Source organism: Macrobrachium rosenbergii, chromosome 53 (assembly GCF_040412425.1).
Source record: "Macrobrachium rosenbergii isolate ZJJX-2024 chromosome 53, ASM4041242v1, whole genome shotgun sequence".
NCBI classification, from domain to species: Eukaryota; Metazoa; Arthropoda; class Malacostraca; order Decapoda; family Palaemonidae; genus Macrobrachium; species Macrobrachium rosenbergii.
The window spans coordinates 18,187,824-18,211,720 of record NC_089793.1 but is presented as its reverse complement, the minus strand read 5'-3'; the positions used below and the strand labels follow the sequence as shown (position 1 = coordinate 18,211,720).

Below are 23,897 nucleotides of genomic sequence, written 5' to 3'. Positions count from 1 at the left end.
TGATCCCTTGCATCAGTCAAGTTTCCTTGGATACAATAGTTTCATAGTACCTCAAATCTCATTATAATTTTACTACTACAACATTTGCCAAGATATTTCTGTATCTCTTTCTCACCAGCCAAGGCGAATGTGGCTGACGACCAACAGCAATACAGTTTTATAAATCCTGCGCCTTGCACCTGTGCAATTCGACTCTAACTGTCTTTTGTGCGTGCGTGCTTGCGCTTTCTGTTGCAAGGCTAGTCAGAGGTACAGGTGGTGCATTTCCACATTCCAAGAGTCTGAATTAATATAGGTCTGACTTAATTATGTTCAGGTGGCCGATGAATTCGTATGATAAATGAGAGGCTCCGTTTCATTCGGTTGTCGGTGTTCATACATCATAGAGATATATCAACTTGATCGGGCCTTTTGTTCTTCTGTTTACTAATATGCGTATTCGAGAATCGTCCCGTAATCAGTTTCTACACTAAGTGCTCTCTTGGGATGTTGACAGCCCCGTTAAAAACACGAATGAACGATATTATTATTTCAAATTTTTATGAGTTTCATGCCTTGTACCGATGAGAAAGTAGACTCATGTGTTTAGATCATTAAATTTTCTCTTCACTTTCTTTTGTTTATGTTAAAATATATACTGGGTTTTACGATTAAGATTACATCACGCCTTTAGCTCATACAAATTAAAAGTCAAGGATTACCAAATACTGTTTCATATACTAGCATGCGTTCGTGATTGTACACGCACAAGTACAGGTGCTAGAACATACAGAACACACACACACACACACACAGTACTGTATATTATATATATATATATATATATATATATATATATATATATATATATTTATATTTTATATATATATATAATATATATGTATATATATATATATATATATATATATATATATATATATATATATATATAAGTGTGTGTGTGTGTATGTATATATGTGTGTGTGTGTGTGTTGTTGGGGAGGAGGAAGGGGTAGAAATCTTTAGCAAAGAAAGATTTGTCAGAAATATATTCTCGAATGGCGTGTTAATGCGACAAAGTAAATGAGGTTTGAGATTTGTTTTTAGGCACACATGCTAAAATGAGTATTTGGAGACCTTTAGCTCTATTTAAGGAATATAATAAATATTCTGTGCTATATTTTTTGGGGATATTGATTATAGAAATAGATAATTAGCACACGTGATACAGTTCTGTATCCAGATAGAAACTTTTTAAATTTAACTGCTAATGCTGTTCCATGCAGACATTTTTATCTCTCGTTTGTCTTTGTTTACTTGTAATCATTGTAAGGAATGTGAGAATGCAAGTGAGCGAGACTTTTATTTGTTTGCAGTTGCTCTAGTAGTCACTGCTACTGCTCGTGACACTTGTTTCACAAGTTTCACAATAATCAGTACCAAATACAGTAATTGTTTTGTACATTGTGGCCTCTATTAGAATAACCTTCATTACCCTTGACGCTTTTATTCAAGTTATTGACCTTATTGTCACTTCAGTACATACTCATCTCTCTGTATTCTTATCTAAGCCTGCTCAGTCTAACTTATCTTTCCAAAAGCCCTTTAGCCAAACAATATCAGTTGTTGCTACCCACTGCCCTTCTTCACGGGTATAAAGGTACAAGAACAGCTGGACCTCCTCCTCTACCCTCTGTTACAACACACACAGGCTTTAACTGGCATTAATAAAATACCTGCGACTGGGTATGATCCAACTGGCAGGTAGAGCATTTTGGCAAAGCTCTCAGACTCACGCTCCCTCACAAGCATGACCGCTCACCCTCTGAGAAAGGGATATCACCTAGCAAGGACACAGAATTGATTGAAGGACGTTTTGTTACAAATTGGTGTTGCAAGTGCCTTGGTAATTTACGGTGGAAATTTCACAGGGAACATAATATTCAAACACACTCTGATTTGTGTGGCCAGTGCTTGCTAATGATGCGCTTACGCAAACGGGCACCAACAGATGCAACTAGATCCTCATACAATAAACATGCAACAGACACACTGATATACACAGAAGGTATACATAAGAAGTAATATACTCACAATAAGAAGTAATGTACTCACGATTAGAAGTTCGTATATTTACACCCACAAGATCTTACGGACGAAATATAAAATAAACGTAATAATTTATAATAGAACACATAAACAGATTTTACGTTCAACAAAGAAGAAACGAAGCACTGAAATAGTAATGTAAACCTTCGCATATACTGTAGATCTACTCAGAAGAAAGCAGAGAAATGTAAAATCCTTCTGGAGGGTAGAAACTTGTTTATCTTCTTTACTTGAAAACGTGATCACAGGCATTATGAGAGAATATGCCGCGTAATTGTGATGAATCTTACGGACATACTTTTGGATAATGTTTGTCATTATATTCAGTATTCTTAAATTTATTCAGTTACGATATTGTAAATAACAACAATTTATATATATATGTATATGTATATGTATAATATATGTGAGTGTGTTTTTGTTTATATATATTATTATGTATATACATGGTGTGTATATATATATATATATATATATATATATATATATATATGTATATATTATATATATATATATATATATATATATATATATATTATATTATGTATATACTGTATGTAAGTATGTTTGCATGTATATTGATCATCTGATGCTTCAGACTGTACCTTTGAGGGGAAAGGTTTTTCACATCTTCGAATAAAATAATGATAATATTTAGTAGTAATTTCAATACCAACAGTAGTAGTATTCATGAAGAATTTGGTCAGTCAAACAGCAAGCAAGAAGCAACGAAGGTACTCAAAAGAACAAAAATGTTAAGACCGTGAAATTATAGTAGTTTTCAGGGAGGAATTCGTTAACATTTTTCTCGGTTTAAGCAAGCTTACCCTAAGATACAGCGCCTTCCCAACGCTTCATATTCAGTGATTTCCATAGTTAATTAGTTGATTAAGTTGTGACAAGTATTGGGTTAGGATGTAAGATCAGTGTTACGGAGAAAGGTGGCTAAAATTTATGAATAATTTGAAAGCATTTATTGTAAGACATTTGTGGGGTAGCGTTTATATCTTCATTCACTTGGATGGTTACGTCGGTGTATCATGGCTGTTTATTCATTCTTTATTGCCAGATTCCATTAATTATTAATTCAGTCATTGGTGTTACACAACCATTTACAACGGTAAATTTCTTGGTGCACTGTAATGTCATTATGGCTCCCAGAAACATTGCTTTCTAGCCCTCCAACGTTCTTAACTTTTCAATTTTCACCAGAAGTGCATTGCATTGCAGTACAGCAGATCAGCACAGTACTACAGAACAAAACAGTATCAACTAGTAAAACTGTGCAGTACACTGCAGTGTAGTGAAGTATCCTGAAGTGCAAGAAGTGGGTTGATAAAATGGAAGTCACTTCTACATCATTTTTATCTTGTTCATTAAAACCTGTCCTACTTCCTGAATCCGGATGATGATGATGATGATGATTATTATTATTATTATTATTATTATTATTATTATTATTATTATTATTAACCTTATTATTATTATATATTGTTAATGGAGGGCCTTAGATAAAAAAAGTAAATTATTATTATTGTTTGTAATATTTGCATTATTGACCTGAGATTTTCTCTTTGATGTTTAAAATGATTATGAATAGCTATAGATCCATATTTCTTCTCTGGAATTTCACTTCGCTTACGTGGACAATTCAAAGACAGCATTGAAAGTGGATTTAATAGGCTATGATGCCTCTGTAGAGGGGAGAAAATTGTCAGTGTAATTCTCATGCTTGCAGGCATTAATGGAGTGTCCTTCCCCCTAGCTGCAAAAGAGCAAATTGTTTTGTTATCCTAACAGTTGCTCTATAGAAGACTGGTGAGGTTTCTCCAGTTACACCTTGGACCGAGAATTTCATTCCATTGCTGAATGACCGTATATGGTTATGGCCTTTGGCCCAAATAGATCCAGAACTCTTGATGTGGGAATGAAAGCTCCAGATAGCCATGCATGTTACTGCAGCATCTCTCTGACACCCTAACAGCCACCCTCCCAGCCACCCTCCCTTTCCAGAATAGAATAAAAATATGCTTCACTCTATCAAAAAAATAACTGATTGGATGGCTTTCAACGTTGCTCCAGTAAACATAGGATAGTATATATTATTAAATCTTTGTGAAGGGATTTATATATGCGTAAATGTCAGAGATTGCAATCCAGCTGGCAACTAGCCAAACTGGTTTATGTGTTTGTTAAAATCCATAAAAAGATATTTGGGAAAATCAGAATTGTTTCAACAATTCAAAAATGCGTCAGTCTATTATTATTATTATTATTATTATTATTATTATTATTATTATTATTTTTTTATTACATCCTTAAGCAAATTGTTATTGATACCTTTTAACAACCTTGATGTGCGTCAGATTATGATAAATTGAGGTTGACCTCTGACAGATGCCAAGAATCATGACAACTTGAATGATATGACTGCAAAGACATGCTTCTTACTATATAACTTTAAAATATACCCTTCCCCTATCCAGGTCCCTGTGGGCCATGGCCCGACAGGTGACCCAAATTGGCCTGGTTTTCAGGTGGGCCATTTTAATAGATTACAATAAAAAATTAACTATATAAAAATAAGAAATACAATAAAACAAAAGAAATAAAGATCTAAACTTCAGTGTTAAAGACAAAACTGTAACCTCATCACATTGCCCTAACAGCCACCCTCCAGAACTTTAGGGAAAATTAATGCTGGTAATTGCAATGTTTGAAATTTTTGTGAAGTTGTTAGTTGTGAAAAGAACTAGATCCTTGTCTTCAAAAAATAATCAACCACCTTCATTGGGTCATGAATTTTCCAGACTTTGATCTTGAATCCAGTAGATCTGTCATTAATAGCAGATAGTTAATATTGAGCCAGATTCTGTTGTCCTGGACTAAGATGAATACTTGAAAATGATATCTGTAAAGTGTCAGAGATTTGCAATCCAGCAGAATTGGCAACTAGCACTGAAAACACTGGCCTTTCTCCTCCACTCACTTATGTCAGGCTTTTTCCCTGCTTCAAATCAAAACAAAAGCAAGAAACCGCTTAGAGGTGAAATCAGAATTGTCTTGTCCAAATAACCTGGAAAAATGCTGTAGATATGAAACAAGTATTATCTTATTAGCTGCCTAACCTATTAGTGGTTACTTGAACAGCAGAGAAGTTATTTATGTTTATCTATTGGCCATGTTTCAAGCCATGCTGTAGTATGAATTTTATTTACACAATCAAAGTTCAGTCATTGATTTCCATTTTTAACTATCATGAAAATTTCTTAGATGCATTTACATATAATCATTTATGAAAATTCAGGACGCGTTGAAACATATTAAGAAATGTAAAAAGTTCATGACAAAATTTGTTTTATTATGAAGATAATTTATATGCAAAGACATAGGCCATGAATATTAATATATAAAGTGGGCCATTTAAAAAGTATAAGACCACTGCCCTAATCAAATGAGATTGTTAATTTTTATTGAAAGTTTTTCTTAGAATATAGTAATGTAAATTGCATAAAAGCTTGATTAAATTTGCTGAAAGTTTTTCTGAGAATATAGTAATGTAAATTGCATAAAAGCTTGGTTAAATAAGATCTTCTTTGACAGTGGAATTTCCCAGTGGGAGTTTTTACTTCAGTATCTGCTTTTATTCTTGTGTGTGTGTGTGTGTGTGTGTATGTGTATATATATATATATATATATATATATATATATATATATATATATATATATATATATATGTATACATATATATATATATATATATATATATATATATATATATATATTATATATATTATATATATATATTATATTAACGCCCTTGACGGAAGCTCACGCTCAGTGCCAACCATCAATATCGTCTGCAAGATATTTACTGCCTGCCCAAAAAAGTGAATATTCGTGGGTTTGCAAGAGTCACTTCAGTGTTCAAAGAGCGTAAATAAATTTGATGAGAAGCGTTTCAGAATGAGTATCAGATTTTAAGCATTGAACGAAAACTTTTTAGTCAGAAAAAAGAAAAAACAGTATCGGTTTTTCCATATGTTTTGGTAAATTATTTCCCAGCGCTTGCTTAGGAGTGGAGGAATAACAGATGAATTAGATCGGAAGACTATGAATGTCGTCCATTATCTGTTCAAGAGTACATGGAGAGTTCTGCACTCCTGTTCCATTTAGTAGTGACTAATGTCCGTAGTTCCAGGGCTTATACTCCGAACGTGAAGAAAAACCGATAATCTTTAGCATTGTTCAGCTCATTCCAATATTTTATCCAATAAAAGTTAACTTTAGAGATTTGCTAATTTTTTCATTAGTGAAAATATTAATGGTCATTCTTATATATTCGTTTTTTTAATCGTCTTGAAAATAATAAAGACTTTAAAGGGGAAGTTAAAATGATAATTTTAAATGAATTCTCTACAGTCATGAAAAATTGCTATGATTTCTCTGAAGTGAGCGTCAGTCATTATTCCTACCTTATGCTTCAAATAATACCTTGAATAATATGAACAGTGAAGGAATAAATTTTGTTATTTATGAGTATGAATAAAGGGCTTAAGCATATAATACCTGAGTCGCTTAGAACATTTTTCACAATTTGTTTTCCAGAATTAGCATTCCAAAGTCATTCATGTTATCTATCAGACTTTTGAGAAATTTGAAAGGTATTTGCGTGATTTCAATCACGCAATAGAAGCATTTCTCCTTTTATTTTAAAATCTATATGTGAAAGAATGGCTAAGCAATACTGGTTAATTTAGTGCACAATCAACCATTTTTGTATTTATTTTACATCTCGTTAAGCAGCCTAAAAAAGGTTAATGTACGCTTTCAAGCGTACACACACACACATATATATATGTGTGTGTTTGCATGTGTATGTATGTATGCATAAACACTTAATTAATGCCTGGTTATTTACAAGTTACGTTAAATTTTTTAGCTGGTTGTCTTTCTGAAGAAATTTGGACAATATAACGTCCTTCTAGCAAGTACTGGTAACTTTTGAAAGTAAAGGCATCCCCTTTTCAATTTTTTTTAAATCCTGAGATTTTAATTCATCACAGATAATTATTTTTATTATATATTTTACATTTTAAGTGATCACTCTGAGGAGGGCTTGTGAAGCCCTGAACCGTTTGTGGTAGAACAAACGGTATTTAGTCTCAATAAAGGGAGTAGCCTTATTGCCATGCAAATGAATGCCGTAAAATGGAAATGAAAATACCAATATTGATAAAGAAAACCGTTCAAAGAACTATCCGGTCCGAAAAGACAATTATTGGCAGACATCTGCGACTAGCACCTGATGTTCGCAGAAATTAAATGAAATAAAAAGAATGGTTGGTTTTCCTGGGTGTTACAGAAACAGTTGGTAGCAGGACCGGACTCAGGGGGAAGTTAAAGGTCATTCCACCAAACAGAAATTACAAGAAAGGTCATAGAACAATACACTGACATCTGTATCACACAGACTTTTATACCTTTTTTGTACGTACGTTTTTTTAGTGATCTCTTTTTATGAATTATCTTTGGTATGTCAGTAATTTTTTTTTTACTTCCTGCAATTCATGGAAGACATATTGTTGTATATGATACTTATGGCAAGCACCGATGGATAACTGATGTCTAAGTTTGTGGTTTGGGATGCAAAAAATCATGTTGATATCGTTCAGTCACTGTTTCTGTTATAAACTTGTAATGCTTTAGTAGAATGAAAATAAAGTTTAACTTGACAAAAACCTATCATTTTTATTGATACAGATAGAGCTGTTACAGTTGTACAAAGCTGCTTCCAAATGCTACGTAAATGAGTGTTTTTCCCCAGCTGCTTGGCCACAAAAATTTGTAAACATATCTTTCGAATATGCGGATCAATGTTTCGATTTGTAACCAATACTCTCAACTTACCTGATCACAAGTTATCGATAAATGGGTGCGGAGGCTGGTCTAGAAGTTTATCTCATTCCTATAGAATGAAAAACAAATTTAAAATCTTTTGTTTACACGCGTGTTTGGCATTGGTTCTTGTGTGAAAAAGTTATCTCATAAAATAAAGAATTTGAATAAGTTTTTTCATGAAATAAAGGATTCCTATCAAATATCTCCTAAAAAAGAAAAGGTTGATAGGGTTATTCAAAAACTCAAAGTTGTCAGATATTTGATAGGAATCATATATATATATATATATATATATATATATATATATATATATATATATAGTATATAAATATATATATAATATATATATATATATATATATATATATATATATATATATATATATATATATTTATGTATATGTATATATACATGTGTATGTGTATGCATGTATGTATATATGTGATACTACAAGGGAAACTACTGAAATTTCTATATGTAGACGAGATAATGACGAATGGGAGGGGCAGAAAATTTGATGACTCAGACTTAATTGGACGAGAGCTATGAGAAAGCACAAGAGACAGGAGTGGCGGAATTTCGTGGAGGCCCTGTTTGTCATGTGGCGTTGGAGGCAATTACGATGACATAAATATACATATATTACTATTATTATTATTCAGTAGATGAAACCCATTCATATGGAACAAGCCCACAGAGGCCATTGACTTGAAATTCAAGCTTCCGAAGAATATGGTGTTCATTAGGAAGAATTAAGGGGAAGTAAAGTGAAATACAGAAGGAAGAGATCCCACTTATCAAAAAAAAAAAATAATGAATAGATAAATAGATAAAATGCAAGAAGAATAGTATTAGGGTACCAATGCATTGCGTTTTCGCTTGAACTTCTGGTGAAGCAGAGGCTGACGAACATCTCAATTACCCCTTTTCCATTCTCATTGTAAGCTTGCTTAAGAAAGAGGAATCCATATAGGGCAACCACTTATGGTGGGCCTTGGGAACCCAACTTCAGATACCAAAGGCTTTGGAGGTCCATTTGGGTCTTAGCTGCATTGCCTTCGGCCTCTTGAGTTTTCATTCAATCCGTGTGGTTTCATCTCACTTAGCTTTCAAACTTCTTTAACGTTAATTTGCTCCAGTTTTTCTCCTTTCCGAACAAAACCTTTGGATAAGCCCAAGGGAACCGAGAAATGTGACACAGTGGTGTTGTTATTCTGCTTTGTAATGATAATAAGAGAGAAGAATTAAGGACGAACGTTTGCTAGTGAAAAGAGTCTGAAGGTTTTACTATCGTGTTGTGGCAGCATACCGTTAAGAAATCGAAAGCATTGCTAACTGGTTGATTGCACAGCACGATAGTTATATCTGCAGGCCCATTGACCTCGGTTGTAGTGGTAATGCATTTCCCAAATCACTGACATATGTATACACATACCACACGCTCAGGTTTTACTGCAGTTTTCCCCGATATGGATCTTTACGTAGCATTAAGTAAATAGAAAATCTTCACAGTATATTGTCGACTACAATTTAGATCTGATTTTTAGAACACTGACTTCGATTAAATCTATACTTTATTCACAAAATCGTTACTCGAAGTGGCTGAATTTTGTCACGTATCCCGGAGATCATATGAAATAGCTCAAACCAAATGCGTCCTTTCTCTTGTCAATAGATCAATTTGGAAGTGACTATTTATGTGGCAATTGCTCCAACTTAGGCAACGAAAGTTATGTAAATTCATTTCAGATTCCTGAGAAGACTCGTGACTGGATCGGAAATATATCCAGATAACTTTTCTGTGCCATCCTATTTGCGACGCTGATTTGAAGGTCGAGTCCTTTTTTAACTCCTCTTGGCTTTTGCATTTCCCATTTATATATACTTTTCATCTAGTTACGTAAAAATGCTTTTGGAAATTTCCAGATTGTTTTTTGAAAGTAAATACCAAATGCAATCCGAATGAATTTAGATGTATTTAAGGGATTGACAGTTCCCTTATGGTCAGTTTTCGAAATATTAAATCGTAGAATAATCGTTCCTCCTGGCCTACTATATTTTTTGCTTCTGCCTACGTGTAATAGTGGAGAAAAGGTTTTCATATTAATTTGGTCAGTGTCAATTTTAGAACGATCTAGTATTACAAAATAAAAAATGAGGTAAACGCTGATACTTATTCAACTATAATGTTTATATATTCTGAAAAGGTGACTTAAACATTTAATCTGTATTGTGAGAGGCAAAGAAAAACAGATAGTATAAATGTTAATCTATAATAAACGTCATTTCTCTGAACACCCTGATGTTATTCAAAACGTGAAGTGAAAATAGCTACCATTACCTGAAATGTAAAGTAAGGGTATTTTCATCATTTTAATCGGGAATGTCACTTTTCATTACTTCTTACAGTAAAATGGGGGAAGTTATTACAGTGAGATAATATTGGAATAAAAGTACTTGCAAACTATCTTAAGGGATATAAAAATTGCTTAAATGTATTAAAAAAATAATTAATTTCTTAATATTAATATTGTAAAAAAGGATATTGTTACAGTAAGCTGCAAGAGCTTAAGAATTCATCACAGTAATTGCTTTTATCATTTTAAGAAATTATAATGAGACGATAAATCATTGCAATAGATTATAACACTGAAAATCGTTAGTATAGGGAATTTGCATGTAAAAGTCGATTCTGGAGGGAATGCACACTTTTATAACCTGGAACAAAAGAATGTATTGTTTAAAAGTGTAAGCAAATAATTACCGTTAACAATTAGCGTTCAATTTGTAGATTTTCCAAAAATCATTCTATTTCAATTTGTTTCTACTGTCAGAGCTTCTAGAAAGCAGCCGATGCCGAAGTAGAAAAGTCGGGGCTGCTGACTGGGGTTTGAACTTTCGAATCGGAATCGTGATTCATCCGATTCGATCCATTTGGGATTTATAATTCACGGGTGATCCCATTGCAACGCCGTCGATGATGACGCCTCGTCTCTGATTCTTTCGGAGGAATGAAAATGAGTCCTGTTTTTCTTTTGATGAATAAGAAAGTTTCGTGGCATTTGTTTCTTCGCGGCTAATGAGCTTTAATCAGAAGACTTTGCATCTTTCATTTCAATTCCTGCTCAGCATTTCGGCACATCTTTTTTTCTATCGCACATTTTATTGAATTTTATACAGAGTATATATAGTATATATATATATATATATATATATATATATATATATATATATATATATATATATATATATATATATATATACAATACTGGAATAATTCTATCATCTATTTTTGTATGCAGGAGGAGGATTTAAACTGCAATATGGTATTTTCTATGAGATTCTGGAAGGTTACAATGATGGTATTGCGTAAGGGATTCCGAAAGGTTATAAGGTACGCACTCAGGAACGGCCAGAGGTTGACGAAATTTAAGTTGACACAAGATCAACAAACTGCTGTAGTAGTAGCAGTATTAGCAGTCACTTCACTGATATCAATTCACTGATATCAATAATGTAGATAATGACAGTGATGACCTTCAATTCTGTCAAAGTATTTAATGCAGTATCGCCTACAAAGTAAAGCTACGTCATTCTTGGCAAATTATATTTAAGCAAGACTTGGAAATATCAGCTTTAGGGGGATTATTTTTTGTGGCTTATGAACGGAACTATAATATGAGCACTATATGCTTGTAACGTTGCAGTGATGACTGGCTTTTTTCATGGATCATTGTATTATATAGTGATAATGGTGCTTCTTGTGCCCTCCGAAGTCAATTCTCTCCAGAATAATTGTACTCCTGAATACTGTAATTTCTTTATCAGATAAATATCAGTGTATTTGTCATAAGAATCTCTCTCTCTCTCTCGTGGGGCACTTAATCCTTCTGTTATTTTTCTCCCTCCTCACCTTCAGAATTAAGTCATTAGGACGAATTCGTAGGCATAGGGATCTCATATGCAATGAATTTCAGTGAATTATCATTTATGAATTCCAGTTTGAGTGCATCCCATAAACTTTTCTTTCAGAAATATATTGTAAGAAAAAAATTTTCTGTATTTTATAACATTTCATTTTTCTGTTTTGTTTCAGGCCAGGCAATAGTTGATTCCCATACAGAAGAGTATATTGTGTATTCCAATGGGATTGTACGAGTATCGAGGCGGGCAAAGAGAAACATTTTATACGAAATAATGATTTCTCTCCTGCTTTGAGGCATGCAGGGAAGAAGGTAAGAGTATTGTATTTCACTTTTAAGGAGATGGAAGACTAGTTAAATTGCCTAATTTTTAAACAAGTTGATGTCCATTTTAATTGTCCGTAGATTGTCATCGAAAAATTCCATAGTTCAGTTTGATGTAGCTCAGTCAATTCCTTGCCAAGTCTGTTTTAAGAGTACTGAGTCTAATACCCTCTCAGGTGCTTCAGTATGACATTAAACTTAACAATATTAAGCATGCTACTATAAATAATTCAAGCATTGATACGTAGTTGTGGTGTGAATAGTCGACAGGATTTCTGTTTTGAGATGTCAATGAATTCATTCGCATTCAATTTCTTTTCATTTTCTATTTTCTTATTTTTGCAAACTAACATTACCGAAGGCTTCTTTCTATTGCAATATATATTTGTTTATCTGCTGGTGGTGACGTCGATCTTGAAAGGGCTCACGTGCTAATTAATTTGCTGAAAGGCATTTCGAAACCTTTATAAGTTTGTCGTCTGTAACACTTGGGAACCGAACGGAAATCTACAGACGATCTTTTTCCTTCAGCTCTGTGAAGGGTAGGGGTAAACGCCAGTTCATGTTCTGAACAAAGAAAGAAATTATTTATTGTCATGTTAAATGAATGTTTAATTAACTGCATGATCTGGAATAGGGAGTAGATATTCTGCAGTGGGGACACAGGCTGCTCTATAGGACAAGAAGCCTGCCCTCTGAAACAGCATGCCCCTCGCCATTTATCTCCATTTATCTCATCATCTCACTATTTCTATTTCTCTATCTACACTTTCCATTTATCAATTCATTATTTCACACCGTCAGTCTAGATCTATTCTTCATCAACGGGAGACCTGATTTCTTATGTGTTTGGGTTGATATTCATCTCGGTTTAGATGGCATTTATGGGCCGTAAAATATGCATTGCAGCGTATAACAACAATTAACACATTAATTTTATCTGCTTTCTACATACGTGTTTCTGGTAGGTCAGTGTGTCTTCACCTAATATAGAGTGATCGTCGTTTATTAAATTGATTTTTTTTTTAAATATAACTGCCTATATATTGGTTTTAGTCTGAATATTTTAGTCGATTTTCATAATTAAAAGCTAGGTATGTAAAGTAGCCGCGTTATGAACAGTAGTTTTCCATTTTATTGATTCGTACTGTGTCCATAAAATATGTAATCATTTCTCACCAATTTGCTTATTACTGAGAATAGCTGCAAATTGATATATTTTCGTTAACTTGTTTTAATCTTTTATTTGAAAAGTGGTAGCACGTTATCAATTTCGCCATTTGTTTGAGCCTCTGTGAGTTTCATTGAAGAAACATCCGCTTAGAGCTGTAATTATCACCATATCTTAATAATTCTTTAACATTAAGCAGGGTTCTTAATTGATTACTAGGCTCGACGTGAAAATGCGATTCAAAGTTCTAGTTCAGTTCGTAAAAGAATTTGTTCAATGTTATGAGTTTCTCCACATATCACACACACATTCACACATATATATATATATATATATATTATATTGTATATATTATATATATATATATATATATATATATATATATATATGATGTGTGTAAAAGTGTATGCATATAAACCATCTGTCTATACGTATGTATGTATTTAGTTTTGTCAATATATGTCAACAGAGATATGTATATTATATAATTACTAAGTATATATTATATATATATGCATATATGTGTGTGTATGCATGCTTAGGAATGCGCATTAAGGTATTTTGCCAGTAATTAGAAAGCGAGCTGTATATATGTGATACATTTTGATACCCAAGTACTATATTATTTCGTGCTCCGATTATAAGTATCAGACCTCTTTCCCTCTTAGAATTTCCTTAGCAATTTGCAAATACATCAGTGGATAGCAAGTTCCTTTGTAAAGTAGATTAAACAATCAAACGGTAGCCACTTTTGGGCTGGTAAACCATGTTCATTTTATAAATTATTTTTGTAATAGTTCATTTACTCATTTTATTGTCGAGACTTTCTGTGTATTTTATATTTTGAATGTTGATAGTTATTGCTAGAATTAAATCGCTGCTTTGTTTTTCTGTTTTATCTAGACATTTTGAAATTCACTTTTCGTTAGCTGATTGTCGCGTCTTTTCTCTGCCTTGTTCTCATTCACTATCATAAGAGTCTGTCTGCTTCTGTCATGCCCCGTCCTCTGTCTTTTTATTATTATTATTATTATTGTTATTATTATTATTATTATTATTATTATTATTATTATTATTATTATACGCTTTTATTTAAATTGCTTTTTTGTTTATTTATTTATTAGTTTGTCTAGATCAAATCTTTTAACTCAATTTTCGACCTGTTCCCTTCGTCCGATGGACTTGAAATTCTGCATGGTTACTCAACCCTGGTGACAATACACCTACATGATCATTAGGTCAGCAGTGACCTCTAGTGACCCTACAGTGTCCTCTCCCAGCATCTCAAGATTTGTATGAAGTGAATATCTCTTCGGATTTTTCATACCTTCTTTGACTCGGTCGAATAAGTTTAAAACTCTACGGATTTTTCAAACCTTCTTTGGCTCGACAGGATATTATAGAATATCACGTTGAATTTCGTAAGCTTCATTCATAAAACGGTTAAAACTTTTCTGTCAAGACTAAAAAGTATAAGATGTGATGCGCTTATTAAAAGAAGAAAGCAAAAATAATTTTTTAACAGCATTTTCGGATTATTCATGTTCATTGGGGTAGTTATGCTAAACATGAAAGGAAATGCCACAACATATATATATATATATTTTCTTTTAATTTCTTGTAGCATTTTTTTTTATTTATGGCGCCCATTTCTTTATGCTTTGTAGACAAGATTAGTTTTGTAAGAAAATCTTTTGGTGTGTCTCAAAAATTATTTTTTCACTTTTTGGTGCATTTTAATAAAAGCGCGTTTAAAAGTTTTATTTTTTTATTTTCTATTTGATTATATCGCTGTCTTTTTATCTCTATTTGTGCTTTTATTTTCCATGATTTTATGTTTGTTTTCAGAATATTATACGTTTGTTTATCTATTTCACTAGACATTTCAAGTAGCCATGAGACACGCGCATATTATGATTTATAAATATGTATATATATATATTCTGTGTATATATATTATATATATATATATATACATACATATATATATATATATATATATATATACACATACATATATATATATATATATATATATATATATATATATATATAATATATATATATATATATATATATATATATATACACACATTATATATATTATATATATTTATATATATGTATGTATATATATAAATATATATACATATAAATATATATGTAGATAGATAGAAATATATGCACAAGGTGGTCGCCACCTAGTCCACTACATTAGGAAATAGGATGAGTTTATTGTAACTCATACAAACAAGTGTCTGTTAAGCTCAATATGCTTTATGCTAGAACTGGAATAAACTCATCCATCTCCATTGTAGTACCAAAAAAAAAAAAAAAAAAACTGAAGGGTTGCTTTTTACAACATTTCACAAGATTTTTTGAGAGCTGTTATCATATTATCATAAAAATATATATATATATAGAGATGTTGTTAATTTATATATATATATGTATATATATATATATATATATATATATATATATATATATATATATATATATATATATATATATATATATTAATAAAGTACAATTATCTCTAAGCTGTTTCTCCATCTTGATAGGGTGCATGCAACCGAATGTCACCTTGATATGAAGAGGCTTCTTAATACCTTTCTCACAGAAGTCAAGGCTTTGGGTGATACGGGCATCCGAATAGCGAGGAAAAATCAAGATGTTTAGAGGTCGCGGTAGAGTCTACATGATAAACCAGTACATTGCGATGATGAAGATGGGTCTATTCGAGCCCTAGCAAAAAGTAGCTGGCATCGACAAATATATGCACGCAAGAGCTGGAATAGACATGTCTTTGTCCTTAGCGTAGTGGACAATGGTAAAGGTTTCTTCTATATCTCTTATCTGCAGTCAAGGATTGTAGTGATAAGAGCAGCTAAAAGATGCGAAAAATAAGAACTCAAGAGGTTAAGATTATTATTGACTTAGTGCATTATATATATATATATATATATATGTATGCATGTATACCGTATATGTAAGTGTGTATTACTCCGTGTATGTACAATGAGTCACCAAAATATGTATAAAAAATTATAGAAAAATGGGCATATGGAACACTGATGATATCATATCAGTCAAACTGATATGCATTGTGATTATTTATTTATATTTAATTTACAAATCCTGATGGGTACTATGCATGTGTCATTAAGACTGTGTATGTGCGTGTATCTTTGGATTTATATGTATGTATGTATGCAGATTTTATTGGCTAAAATGCTTCGAGGTATATCTGAGGCACCTTGTGTATGCGCACTGATCTTATGTATATGTGTATGTATACTTTACGAGTCATGCATGTGGATAGATATTATAGAGCGTTTAAATGTATCTATCTGTATATAAGATCATCAGCTATGTATAGACAAGTGAAGACTTTTGCTCATCCCACTTTTATCCCCTTGGAAGAGGAATGTGTCAGTCGAACTGTCAACTAGCTTGTGCCGTCATCTCCCACCTTCTCTGTCCTGACTCCCTGTCTTTTTCATGCGGCTGTGTACATGTCTTATGCAACAGATTAGTCCCGCATGCGCTAAAATGAGAATGCCCTCGTTGGTTGTTTTCTCTCTCTCTCTCTCTCTCTCTCTCTGTCTGTCTATGTATTGATTCTGTTGGTTTACATAATTGCGCATTTACCCATAAAGCAGTATATACAGTACATACAATTTTGCAAACATGCACGTACATACTTGCGTAGGAAATATAAGGCACTTTCACATGGCCTCGGCAATTATATGCACATTACGTACACTCACGTACATAACCGTTAACACAAGAGGCGACGTAGACACCTTCATGAGTACCTTCGTGTTTGCTTCGCAGAATATATCCATCCATTTTTAACTCGGATAATGAAGTGCGGTAATTTTGCTATCACGAATGCGGTAAGAACCCTTGGTACTTTTATAACTACTGTGAAGACTGTCCTCTTGAGTATAATGTTGCATTGCCTCTTCAGCAGCAGTGTTCGGGCTTTTGAGGACAAAGGAACCACAGTCTTCGGCAGCTCCCGTGCCGCACGCTCAACGCTAAGAAGCGACATTCAGTGACATTCTACAAACAAACCATTAATGAAGAGGCACGGACACTTTTAGCTTAAACAAGAGGAATATAGGTAATGTGGCGGGTGTTCGAGCATACTCACGTGTTGCGCTGGAGCTCAATGGCTGGTACCGTCGTTCCTATTTGCCTCGAGCGGGGAAATACAAAAAAATGAAATCGGGGACCCTACGTAGGTTCACCATCACATCACCAGGGAAACACAGTAGCACTAAAGGCTGCCCATGAAGACGCACCGTATTAACAACCCGATTTGAAAGGTCAGTGAAATATCATCGAAATACAAACTTAGCGAAAATGCCATCTCCTGGACCCCCCATTGAATCTTGTATTTGACATTTACTCCCATTTTGCCGCACCGGTCCTTTTGGAGACGCTACAGGAGACCCCAAGAAACAACATAAAGATCCCATTAGTTTTGACGACTTGGCCCTTGTGCGTGACCCTGGCTGGTAGGGAGGGCCTGGACGTGGTCGTCCCCACTTGACCCAACGCCTACCCAGGCTACTTGACAACGTCTTGCCTGCCAGCTATCTACTGTTTCTCTTGACCTGTTGCTACCCTGACGAAATATTGATCAGTTTTCTGTCTCTTGAGATTGATAAGTGTCAGCGACCATCTCTTGATTGTGGATTTCAACGTTAATAATGTATCAAATGAGAATTATAGTAATACTTCTGGACGCAGAGCGTTATTCACCTCTTTGGTATATTTGTCCACAAAGGTCAGAAACTTCTACCCTGTGATACAGATCTCCCTGAAGACCAGCTTCGTATGATATTAGATAAACAACGGGACTTCATTGACGTTCAATTAGAGGGTATATATGTATATATATATATATATATATATATATATATATATATATATATATATATATATATACATATACATATATATATCTAAATGTACACATATGAGAGAGAGAGAGAGAGAGAGAGAGAGAGAGAGAGAGAGAGAGAGAGAGAGAGAGAGAGAGAGAGAGAGAGAGAGTCTTCATACTAAAAGAGTACAGGGGATGAATAAGACGTATGGGATTTTCGTAACGCTGAGAACTAAATCTGTTTTCAGAACCTGACATATATGTTGATGGTTTCCATTAAATTGTTAATAATAATCCCCGCTTATGCAGGTGCCTCTAAAATTCCAGGTATTGGGAAGTGCATAACTGAGTTAATCTTGAAAAATTTTTCTACCCTGGCTTCAACAATTTCACGTGAAATGGCTTTTGTTTCTGACACTGCGTGGTATGGAAGTCTTAGAAAGACAAAAGCCAAGTAGATTTAACCTATGTTTCTATTGGCTTTTATCAGGAGGGATTGCGTATACCAAGAACAAGCATAGTTTATCGCCGAGGATTATTTGTTGACCTGCAATGCAAAAACTTGCAATGTAGCTAGAACGGCTTGAGTTCTACAGCAGCTGGCATTTCAGGATCAATCGAAAGACCGACGAATAAGCTGTAGTCATGAAAAAAGGACAGAGTGATGGTTGCCCCACCAGCTTCACATAAGAAGGGAGCGGTACCGTGTGGCTACAGCATGAGAGAGAGAGAATGGTCCCGAGACCTGGAGGATGAAGCTCTTTATTCAACTTGGAAAGATCAATACTTTGCCTCCCGACAGATGGCAGCACCTTCCGTGGAAGTACAAGTAGGAAACCTAGCACTGTCAAAGAAGATGGTTTCGAGGGGTACTAGGCCAGTTCTGTTTTCTGCTTGTCACTAGCATTACCGGCAACTTTAAGTTACCAAATAGAAAACTGGCCCGGAATTTATTTCAGGACTCCTGATACATAGAATTGTGCTTCATTTCATGCTTATTGGAAGAGCACTTTCTCGTCCTAAGTGTTTTTCTGACCAGCACAATTATTCAAACAAGTTTCTTATAGTAGATCAAGATATACTGTGCTATATGTACGATTATGAAAACCCTCCTGTTGGCAGATACATAGAGCAGCCAGCCGATAGGGTACATCTTATTGTTAATAGAAAAATATAGCTTTTTGTTCTAGATATATCCACGGTGGATTTGCTACGTCAAATTCCTATATATATTGTAACTAAAGTTACAATATATATTGTTTAGCCCAGGAATAAAAAAAAATAGTAACATAAGATAAGTGCTGTGAATTTACTTATCACAACAACAACAACAACAACAACAACAACAACAACAACAATAATAATAATAATAATAATAATAATAATAATAATAATAATAATGAAGTATAAATTTCAGGCTGCAGCCTCTTTGCCTTTACCCAATATCTTTCGTTGTATAAGTAGATCATTCTCATATCTATCCTGAATGCGTGTGTTAATTTATTACAACTCTACCTTGCCCAAAGTTGTATGTAAAAATTACTTTTAAGCACAGCTGTAAAAGGCTGGAGAAATGTTAGACCAGCTGCTTCATCTTTCGTCAAATTCATCCTCTTTTTTGCATTTTCTGTTTCCTGAAATGAATTTATTGCACAGACTTACATATTATAATTTGATGTAGCAAATCCTTCGAGAATCTATCAAGAACACAATGTTGAGATGATTGTTTCTTGTTAACGATTTTATCATATAATCCATTCATTCCAAATTCATATCCCAGAAAATATCTGAATTTTTCCCAAATTACCCTACTGGAGGTATATACTGCAGCCTCACATCTCTCAAAAACAACCTCATCACAAATAGCAACGTTTTTTTATGGCTGTAGAGTTGGGAAGCTCGTCAACAGAATGATGTACCAATAAGTATACAGGGTGGGGTAAAAGTCTCCAAGCACGCAAACAAGCAATAACGCCATTGCAGAGCTCAAACGCAGATTTCAAACAATATGTAGCGTCGAAGGTAATCATACGGAACACGTTTAATGTCTTCCTAAGAGGATTTCAACACCTTGTTGTGACTTGATTAGTCGGAGCGGTAAGGAAAATATTATTTTCTTGTTCTGCTCGAAGGCTCTTACCTCACTCTGTATATTCTTCTTCAGCTGTTCTCCAGTAAGTAACCCTCAGTGTTTGGTAGTCAAGGATCATCAGCATAAGCCCTCATAAACCGTTCCTCCTCCCTGAGAATTATATGCCTTTCTTGCAAATTCTCAGATCGACGACGCTTTACAAAAGTGTAGATTATTTTGATCTATGAACGCGCGTGTACCTTGGCAGCAAGCACAACTATGCAACAAGGTGGCTGCCGTTTAAACATTAAGCCCCTTCTCTCCCTCCCCCCCATCCAACCAGCGCCGCCACTCATACCCTCGTGCCCAGTGATGGAGAGTTTGATCTCCATCGTCTCAAGTCCATTGGATATCAGCAGATGCATTTTACGACTCCTGGAGGTGATGTTCAACTAAACTAAACTTATTTATTTGGAAAAAAAAAAGTAGTACGTGTCCCCTTAAAATAAAATTACATGACGACTTCAATCTCTTTCAAGACTCTGATTTATATCAGTGTAATTTTTCTCTGTATTTAATGAACATTTATGCCTATATAACTCAAAGCTATAGCAGTAGAAAAATAGACCCTTTTTGTTTCGTAAATCCAATTCTGTCTTAACCTCCGTAATTACTCAGTGCGTAAATAAGGATTCATTTTCCTCAGAATATAATAAGTCTTCAAAAACAAAAACAAAAAAAAGAATTCTTTCAGAATCCCTGTTGGTCAGTCGTCAAGATCACCTTGAATGTCGCCTGGCCATATTTCATTGTGTTACAAATTATTCACATTGCAAAACATGAAAACTCCGCGGAATTTCATGTGGTTTCGGGAAGTCTCTTGGAAATATCACGGTCAAAGTTTATTATATTATTATTATTATTATTAGTATTATTATTATTATTATTATTATTCCCAGCTTCATACTGTAGCTTGATACTCGACTCTCAGTTTGCTATAAATCGCAACAAGTATATAGAAGCTGCATAAATAAGAGGGGAGGATTTTTTTTCTTTTCAAATGTGCTCGAACCAGGCATTTTACACCTGAAGTTCCGTTTGAAAATAGGGAAGAAGATAAGTTTTCTTCAACGAAGACTTTAAACTTGAAATTTGACATCCTTTCATCTTTTATATCTCAAAATCAATTCATTTACAACTGCTTAAATTGTAACGTTCTTATCAGAAAAAGATGAACTCTGCTGGAAATAGTTATCGCATGTATTTAGCTATGCAATAATGACGGCTTCACCTTTTATGAATGCCAATACTACGTTTTTGTCGTGATACTAATACTCGTATATTTCAACATAAAAGCAAAGTGAAGCAATCTCTCTCCTCTAGAAATATTTATTTTTATATGTGTGTATATATATTATATATATATATATATATATATATATATATATATATATATATATATATATATATATATATATATAATATATATAGATAGATAGTATGTAGGTATATATTGAAGACAGACAAACTTCTCAACTCTCTCTCTCTCTCCTCTCTCTCTCTCTCTCTCTCTCTCTCTACTCTCTCATTACCAGTGGAAACCACGCACTCATCCTCCACCAATTCCCCGAGTGAATGCTCTGGATTAAAGTTGGATAGACCGTATTATAATAATCTGGTGTTTTTATTTTGGAAACGTAAATGTATGCATTAGGGTCTCACCTTGCACCTGAATCGCGGCCATTTAGTGAAGTGCTGATTACTCTTCAAATGAAATCATTAATGAAAGGACGAGACGTAGGTGGATAAAGACCCAAAAGGATTGCTTAGAATGTTCTGGAATCAAGAAATTTGGAGTTGAATCCCACGGTTGTGTGGTTTATTTTTGGTTTCTGCTTATTTGTTTTTTCTCTTTTATTCCCCTGTTGCTGTTTCTTAAGTTTTCGTCTTTCTGGAAAAGAACGTTTAAAGGAGAGGAAGTAAAACTGTGATGTATTCCTAGAGTAAGAGAGTGTTCACTTCTGTAAATAATTCAATGATTTAAAAACATTAAGTACGTTTCGATTTTGTTTTTATTTCAAGGTTTTGTTGGGAAGTAAGTTAGACAGCCTTAGCCTCACTCCAGGGCATATTGGGCAATATGTAACTTTATTTTAACAGACGATATTCCTATATAATGACTATTGCACCTTCGGTATGCTGTTAATTTTTCTGTCAGTAAAGCTAGCCAGGTAGCGTTTGGTCCGGTCAGTACTAAGGTAGGTGACCGACGTAAAATTCCAGACTCCTTTGCATAAGTACCAGTGACCATCTTTTGGGGGGTATTGAGCTATGTATATATGTATGTGTTAAGATAGAAAAACAGTGAAAGTTTCACAATTGTTTTTTTAATTCAATACAAGGTATGGACCCTCATATATCAGTCTCGCTGATGTAATCTTGGTGTCTTCTCGTATGCACTGTAGTAGTCAATTAAGAAGATATTCTAATTATCGTAATAACTGGGGTGAGAAAAAAGTGAATTTATTCCCGGTTAATATCTACACAAGAATCTTATATGAGTGTTAACGTTAATATTTAAAATATTTATGTGAAATAAGCCCTTTTACGTTTTTTTTTTATTTTGGAACATCTCTGGCAGCAAATGAAAGTCAAAAATTTGAAAGTTTTTAAAAATTTCCTTGGTATAGAAAAACAAGAACAGGTTAGTGGTTTATAACAAATGAAAACGGATATCTTGAAGCTCGAATGCAATGCCGAGACAGAAAATAATTTCATGCATCACAAAAGAGAGCACAATGAAAGTCTTTGTAACAAAATTCCAAACTTTCTAAACCTGGTAAGAATACACGTTTTACATGATATTTTTTAGTTCGTCATCTTTTTCATTCGTGAACAAATACAAACAAACATAAACTCACACACACACATACGCGCGCGAAGCTTTTATCGTCATTTCTCGCTAAAATTGATCCTTTTATTAACCAAAAGTTTATGTTTCTTATACACCCAACCCGCTAAACTTGCTAAGAAGGTGCACAAAAAAAAAAAAGCCTTAATAATATTTCTTTTCCAAGTGGTCTCATTTGCTTAAAGAATCACTCACATGCACATGCACACACACACACACACACACACACACACACACACACACACACACACACACACACACACAAACAAACAATGCTAGGCTCGTGTCTCTGCACCTGACCTTTTCCATTCGCTAAGAAGGTAGAAGCACTGTGCAGCTGATATCTTGCGTCACAGGTAATGTTCCATTTTGCTGAGAAGACAAACACAAGAAGCATTAATCATCTGTGTACTCATAAGTTCCTCCATTTGCTGATTACATTCCCCCACAATGCATCAGCCATCGTTCTTTCTCCGACCTGTTCAGATTACAAAGAGAACCTTAATTCTGTACCTTAATCTTACCGGTTCCATTTGCTAAGAATATACGCTGTGATTAATTTCTTATCTCTTCTTATTCCATTTGCTGAGAATATTAATATACATAAT

General features: G+C 33.9%; 1 protein-coding gene and 1 long non-coding RNA gene across 4 annotated transcripts in view; one reads left to right on the top strand and one right to left on the bottom strand.

The window, feature by feature from the left end:
- Positions 1 to 23,897, top strand: part of LOC136834330 (homeobox protein aristaless-like) — a 389,926-nt gene that overhangs the window by 99,048 nt on the left and 266,981 nt on the right. For both annotated transcript variants that reach the window (XM_067096828.1, XM_067096827.1), the window contains exon 3: positions 12,086 to 12,224. The gene's annotated coding sequence lies outside the window, so the exon portion shown is untranslated. The remainder of the gene's footprint in view (positions 1 to 12,085; positions 12,225 to 23,897) is intronic.
- The window catches only part of LOC136834332 (uncharacterized), a 151,544-nt gene that overhangs the window by 51,179 nt on the left and 76,468 nt on the right, over positions 1 to 23,897 (bottom strand). The window lies entirely within an intron of this gene.